Genomic DNA, 7,420 nt, shown 5'->3' with positions numbered 1-7,420 from the left:
TCTGTTACTCATCAGCTGGGTGGCTTTGGGTAAGTCACTAAGCCTCTCTAGGTGTCACTCCTCCTGGCTGAATAATAAAGAATTGTAACTGGTTCTCCATGGTTCTTCCCAGCCCTCACCAGTCGAAAGATCTCTAGCTGTGTTATAGGTCAGCCATAAAATTAACAGATTTTTAAAAACCTGGGGTGCCTACAAAGTAGCTCCCTAGTGCTCTGATAAGATGACTTTATAAAGTGTTCCGTCGGATTTTTAACTTCCGTGTGGCTCTAAGAGAAGCATTTTGCTGGTCTGCCTTGGTTTTGCCTTTCTTATGATTGCCTGGTTGCAGCTAAAATGGATTCACTACTTCCCATATAAAAGCCTGCTCTCAGAGATTACGAGCCCCATAGCAGAGTTGTTTGGGGTTAAATCAAATCACCGCCTTCCTAGTCAGTCATCTGCAAACGGCTCCTTCCTTTCGTCTCTAATGAAAGATAACTCATATATTTTGGAGGGCATGTCAATTAGCTTTTATTTCAGTACAGATTTCTCTCTCCCCAACCAGGGAAGATGTTTCTGTGAGTGTTATAAGGAGTGTCTGAGGTTGACTTAACATTGTTTTTAAGGTAATAGTCATAGACCATGTAAATGAGGTGGTACTTGATGAGGACTTTATTCTGTTTCCAGCCTCCTGGGTATCACTTGCATCTGCGCAGAAGAGGGGTGGAGATGAGGTCCTCCTGGAGGCAGCCCGATCAGAAGGGCAGGAGGAAGAGGCAGTAGGAAGCATCCTTTATCTCTGCTACCTCAGTTTCCTTTATCATAGGAGGGTGTGATCTTGTGTTCGCTTGGCATCCCAAGATGTTGGTGAGGTGCAAAACAGTGCCGTCTCTAAAGTGTTTTGAGATCGCAACACAGAGCCAGGCAGCCTCCTGCAACTCGGACCCATCAGCAAAATGCAAGTGAGGGCATTACACCCTTACGAGTTGTCATTTGCTTGGAATAATTATGACTGTCTTTTACCAAAGTCTCATTTCCAACTAATGGGAAGACAGCAAATATCAACCCAGCCTTTGACTGGCTTTCCGGAAGGAGATATTCTGTGGGTCCCTGGCGTCCTGTGACCCACTCCGGCCTTTTCCACTCAGAATTCCTGCCTCGTTCTTAGAGCACGTGGCTTTCCTCCCTCTCTCTCGGAAGGACAGTTATGCAAACCGTTAGAGAATTGCTTGGAAGAACAGTCTGTATGGTTCCTGCCTCAAATTACAGCAGCTGGAGGAGATGAGCAAGAAAGAGAAAAGCCTGTGGAGCAGGAAGTTAACGCAGCGAGTGGGCGGAAGCCGTTAGGAAAGGAAGGGACTGAAAATTGGAAGCAGGATCCCGAGGCCAGCCCGCGTGAGGGGCCCAGGCAGCTTGGAAGATTAGGGTTTGGAGCCGGGCCTTCCTAGTGGCTTGAGAGCAGGAGTGAAAATAGCTGCCTTTAGTTTTCCTAAAGACTCTATCTAAGGAACTGCAGTGGCTTGGAGGAGGGGCTCGCTACTTCCGGTGGAAGTCCAACAGGCGGCCGACTCTTCGGCAACCCTCCCCCCACCAAAAGCCTTGACCGCTGGGGGGCAGACAGGAGCACTTGGCCTGGAGCCTGCCCTCCATTTGGGGCTAAGAGCACGGCAGCTGCTGGGTGTGAGGCTGAGAAACCAAGAGCTGCTGCTACCTGTAGATGGCAAAACGGGAACCACCCCTACGACAGCCAGGTTGCAATCACCCGTCTTTACCCATCCCATGTACAAATGCATAATCTGTTGCAAAGTCAGGGGAAGAGAAGACACTTAAAGATGCCCACAAATAAAAAACCTGCACCCTCAGCGGGCCCTGCATCATATTTAACAAATGCGGGAAGGCCTGGTTCCGGAGGCCTAGCGGTCCTCTAGCCAGTGTTTAATTCCTGCTCCCCTCTGTTCTTCAGCAAGGCTCTGGGCTTCTTATTACTGAGCTGCTCAGGAAATGCAAATGAGTGTTCACTTAAGCAAAACACACAGAGGAGAGGCAGTGAACCGCCAAAACAAACAGCCCAGGATGCCCACAGCTGACGGGGAAGCTAAGGCAGCGTTTAGACGTGGGGTTTTCACTGACGGTTTTCACGCTCCAGCAGGCCCGGGAAGGGCCAGAATAACTTGAAGGTGAAAACCCTTTTTTTTTAAAAGCCTTTCAGTTGATCCTTGTCTACTCAAGATATATTTGGAAGTTTGTGCTTCACAGTCTATGCTGCTTTCATTCTTGAAGCATTTTCCAAGCATCAGTTACACTGTGAAGCCTTTAGCTACTAAGTTGCTAATGTTCGCGTTGTACCAGTCAGGTTGGGCCATGGTGACAGGTCTGGCTTCCTGGCCCCCGCCAACTGCAGGACTGGGGGCATTGTGGGAGCTCACACTCAATGGTAAATGCCTGCCATGCTGATGTTTTGGTTTTGATTTTGGTTTTTGAGAGGAAAAGGGCTCTGGGACCCTGAGGCTCAGAAGTGAGCAGGCCCCTGACATCACAGGTCCGCCCTAGAGGCAGGTCCCACTTTGGGGACCTTTAAAAATCCTCAAACCTGGGGTCTTCACTACTTGATTTGTCACTCCTGCTCCTCCCTCCCCTCAAATTTGTATTTTTCTCAAACCCTGATCATTTCTGCTTCTTGTGAAAGTTTTAATGATTCCTGAAGCTTACCTGATGTAGACATTGGCATGGTTACTTCAGAGTAACAAATACATAAAGTTGTCAGCACGTTTATGTCCCAGGAACTGACCTAGTTGTGGGTGGTAAACAAAACAGGCATGATCTCTGCTGATATTCTAGTGGGAGGGCAGCAATGACCATCAATTAAGTCCATCATCCCTTTGTTGGTTTGGGTCTCACTAGGTCTCATGGATCCAAAGTTGGGTGTGTAAATCTGGGCAAGGTGATATGTCCTACTCACCTCTACTTTTATTTTAAAGATTAACATTTTGATAACCTGGGGGTTTATCATCCTCCGATTAGGGCAAGGGTCCTTAACGTTAAGCTACTAACTGAGAACAGAAGTGTTGATACAGGCACAATATATTAGTTAAGTCCACCCCAACACCCGCCCAGGCACACTAGGAGAGAGTTCTCACAAGTGGATTATCTGTTTGGTGACTCACCTTCAGATCTTTTGTTTTTTAATTAAAGTATAATTGACACACAATATACTGTTAGTTTCAGGTTTAATCATAGTGATTTGATATTTTTATACATTATGAAATGATCCCCACAACAAGTCTAGTTACCATCTGTCACCACATTCCCAGATTTTTGAGCTCACCCACAATAGCACCTGCGTCCGCATTCTCACTGCATTCTCGCAGCTACGGCCAGCAGGAACATTCACGTGACCCCAAGCGTGAGCACCTTCCGAAGTTCTGTACCATAGGTACCTCACTTGCCTCACCCTAGTCCCGGCCCTGGCAGCGCCAAACACTTACAAAGGCCCAGGGCCCACAGAAAGGCACATGAGGTCCCGGCCCTGGAGCCCTCAGAGCTGAGCCAGGAGATGTGACTCACCGGGAAAGCAGCGACACTGGGTAGTGTGGCCTGGTGCCCAAGGCCACCTACAGACCAGAGCTGCAGGAGCTCTCCGAGGCCTGAAAAGGAACTCTAGGGGAGTTGAGATTTGAGCCCAGTCGAGGCATATGGTACAGTTTAGATTAGCTGAGAGGAAGGGGCCAGCATTTTTGGCAAAGGAAAGAGACTGAGTAGAGGCATCATGGTGGGATGGAAATATCATAGCTTTGGGTCTGGATCCTGTTGGTTTCTGTATGATCCTAGCAAGTTAGATGACTTCTGTGGGCTTCGTTTCCTCATTTGTTAGGTTACGATCTACTCTCAAAGATTATTATGCCATAATGTATAAAGTATCTAGGCCAGTGGCCCCACATGGTGGGTGCTCAATAAACAGTACTCATAAGATTGTTACTATAGGTGAAACGTGAAGCTCCAGGAGTGAAGATAGGGCCAGCTGAGCCTGCCTTGGTTCAAGGTCAGTCTTTCACTTTGCACAAGGAGTAGCAGCAGACCAGGCCAGCTCCCTGCCTGCTCCCACACCCTGCTGCACCCAGAACAGAGCCCCTCCTGAAGTACACACCCTGCAGAGTACTTGGCAAACACGTTCTCCCCAGCCTGTCCCAAGCCTCACCCCTGTTCAGGGCTACACAGTCAGGGGGTGGGGAGCTATAGAGGAATCTGGAGTATTGATCGTCGGCCCCACCCTCACCGGGAGCCTCCATTTCATACCTGGCCCAGCTTCCTGGCTGGTGACTCTGCCTCCAGGCTCAAGTACAGTCCACCTTCCATGCTGCATCAGGTGAACTTCTGTAAAGCCCCACTTGCTCGCACTGCTGCCCTCCTCAGGCACCCCACTGCAGCGGCTCTCTGGCCTTGGCTGCACGGTGGCAGCCTCTCGGGAGCTTTTAAAATCCAGATGCCAAGGCCACACCCCAGACGAATCCTAGTAGAGTCTCCAGGAGGTAGGACTTCCCCCTTTCCCACCCCCATCGGTAAGTTTTCAAGCTCCTCAGGTGACTGCACATGTGCAGACCAGGCTGGAACGAACTACGCAGGGACTCCCTATCACGGGACTGATATTGGGCTCGGGGCTGGTGGGGAGGAGGGACTAGTGCGGGTGCCAAGGGGGGGCTCTGTTCTGGGTGCAGCAGGGCGGTGGAGGCAGGCTGGGAGCCGTGCTGGTTTGCTGCTCACTGTCCGTAAGGACAAAGTGAACAGCTGACCTTGAACCCAGACCATCTCAGCTGGCCCTCTCCTCCTGGTGCGATCAGTGAGTGATCAGAAGCAGCGCCATCCCCTGGGAGTCTGTCAGAGCGTGGAATCATAGGCCCAGCTGATTCCGAACCCGCGTTTTCACCGGATCCCCAGGTGATTCCCGCACACTGGCAAATTTGAGAAGCACTGGCACCAGTTTTGACTAGATGCTCACAGTGGTCCGAGTGTGGTGCCAGGTGTTTTACACACACGGTGTCATTTCATCTTCCCAGCCTCTCAGCTGTTAGCACCGGCTCTGACAACCAAGAAAACACCTACCATTCATTCAGCAAATCCTCACTGAGTGCCTACTATGAGAGAAGCGTCATGATAGGGATTGGGGATCAAAACCCGGTGTTCCCCTGCTGGAGAAGAACTCAGAGGCTAATGGGGTGTGATGTCAGTGTCATGACTTACCAGCTGTGTGTTCCTGGGCGACTTCCTGGGCCTGTCTGAGGAATTGCACCCGGGAGGGGGCGGGATGCGGACAAGGCTGCCAGGTCCTCGAACTCTGTGACTCCATTTCCCTGGATGAGTCTCGGGTCAGACCACTATTAGCACGGGACCCAAATCTCGCCCTTTTGCGCCCGCGAAGCCCTGTGTGGCTCGGCGAGGCAAGACACCCAGCAGCCCGTTCAGTCCCGGGCTTGGTTCGCCCAGGTCCTCTCAGCGCCCACCTTGGCCGCGCGCGCGAGCGCGGGCGCCGGGAGAACAGGGCTGTGGCCCGGCGGCGCCCCCTTCCGGCGGAGCCGGGCCACCGCAGCGGGTGCCGGGCCGCAGGCGCCGGGTAAGCCGGGCGGGAGAGGCGGTTGAGGCCCCGCCCCGCGCGGCCGCGTCCCACCTGCTGTGGTCCCGGCGCACGTGGGGGTCTGGGGAATCGGTTTAGGGGTTTCGTGTTCCTCAGAGTGCACCACTGTTTCCTGTAATTTAATTTTCTTTCTTGAAAGCGTTGCTAATTAAATTCTTTCTCCGGCGAGCCGCGCGTCCCCTCCCCTGCTCCTCTGTTGATTAAACTATCCCGCAGCAGCTCAGTCATTCTCTGCCTGGGCTGCGGGTGCTCAGGTGGAGGGACCTCGATGGCCGCTCACCTGGCTGCCCCCTCGGCGGGCGTCCCTCCTCGGGTCTCCTGGCTCCCTTTCCACCTGGACCATGCGAGCAATCTTTGTAGCCTGAATAAAAGCGGGCACAGCCCTTCCCCTGCCACTGGTGACCTCTGCTGGCTGGGAATCCATCAAAATCAACTTCATGTTATTTCACGTTCCCTGTCCTCTCATCTCTGAATCCTACCCCTCACTGCTTTTTTCTCTGCAGCACTATTCCTACCTTCTCCCCCACGGTCCACAGCACAAAACGCTAAGCAGTTTTGCCAGGCTGCCCAGAGACCTGGGGAAGGTCATACAGCGTACGTAGGGCCTAGCTGGGGCTAGAACTTGGCTCTCCTGAAGCTTAATCTCTCAAGAGTCACAAAGTCAGAAACCTCCAGGTGCCAAACAGGCAAGGGAAGAGTGTGGGGTTGCCCTCTGTGGGGTAGTGGGGAGGGGTGGGTCTGTGGCAAAGCAGAGTGGCTTGCCCTTTCCGGAGTCATTCAAACATCATGCCCCGCTGAAGGCCAAGAGTGTCCAATTCTTGGTTAAGTCTAAGAGGGAGTCCAGTGTCTGAGGATGGCAGTGACTTGCCCAGGGTGACAGGGACTCAGCAGCAGCAGCAGTGGGCACTCTGGACTCAGTGTGGTCATCTTTCTAAGATGCCACTTCCTGGGTGGGGATGTGCAGCCCCCTGCTCAGTTCTGCCCACTGAGGCCTAGTTCCTACTGCTCCTCCTCTCCCACGCTGCAGAGAAATGTCCCAGGACTGCACCCCTCCCTCTGCTCATGGGGGCCCCCTGCCCCTCAGAGTATGGGGGGATGCCATGCTCCCCTACTCTCTATCTGAAATCCCTTATGCACACCGCTCCTGGCCCAATTCTCAACTAGCTGTCAGGCAGAGGAAGAAGGCAGCTCAGGCAAATCCCAGAATTTGCAAGGAGGAGTTTGGGGGACCAATGCTATTTTTAAGGAGATATTACTGGTGGGAATTTCAGGCATCACAAGCAGGCCAGAAAGGGGGCATTTGGGGACAGGGACTCTGGGAAGAAGCCCACACATGGGACTGCCTCCTCCCCAGAAGGCCTCACGGCCGGTTCTCTGTTGCTCTCAGCTCAGGGTTCCAGGTCAGTGCCCTGCTCCCTGCCAGCAGAGCTTTGTGCTAATGCTGCTTAAATTGGGGGAGGGGCATTAACACGTGATCCCACTTCACCAGCCATCGCTGTGGCCCCTCCAGAGGCCTCTCTTCTCCCATATGTCATAGATGAGCTTTGGCAGATGTTTTTCTCCCCGGAGCCTGCTCCATTTTGGGGTCTTTGATGGCCCCCATGCCCTGGTCTCCAGGGGGTGGGTGTAGAGACAAGCCAGCTGTGCTCAGGCCTCTGGCAGTGTCTGGTCCCCTCCTGCGGGCACCCTGACACTGCCTAGGAAGGCAGCAGCCCAGAAACAGCTCAGGCCTTTTTTTTTCCCTGGTTAGACATCATCCTTGTGACCTGGGGTAGGGTCCCCAGCCGGGACTGTCTTCAGACGTCCACAATTAGC

At 52.9% G+C, this 7,420-nt stretch overlaps 1 protein-coding gene and 1 long non-coding RNA gene across 2 annotated transcripts in view; one reads left to right on the top strand and one right to left on the bottom strand.

Moving 5' to 3' along the window:
• Positions 1–7,420, top strand: part of TMEM63C (transmembrane protein 63C) — a 131,148-nt gene that overhangs the window by 1,939 nt on the left and 121,789 nt on the right. The window lies entirely within an intron of this gene.
• LOC147579810 (uncharacterized) lies at positions 486–5,561 on the bottom strand. Its single transcript, XR_015252149.1, has 3 exons — positions 5,215–5,561; positions 2,689–2,767; positions 486–1,251 (listed from the first exon to the last, which is right to left on the bottom strand). It is a non-coding gene; the product is annotated as an uncharacterized LOC147579810 (long non-coding RNA).

Source organism: Puma concolor, chromosome B3 (genome assembly GCF_028749965.1).
Source record: "Puma concolor isolate L17-30 chromosome B3, mPumCon1.1.hap2, whole genome shotgun sequence".
NCBI classification, from domain to species: domain Eukaryota; kingdom Metazoa; phylum Chordata; class Mammalia; order Carnivora; family Felidae; genus Puma; species Puma concolor.
This window is presented reverse-complemented; position numbering and strand designations above follow the sequence as displayed.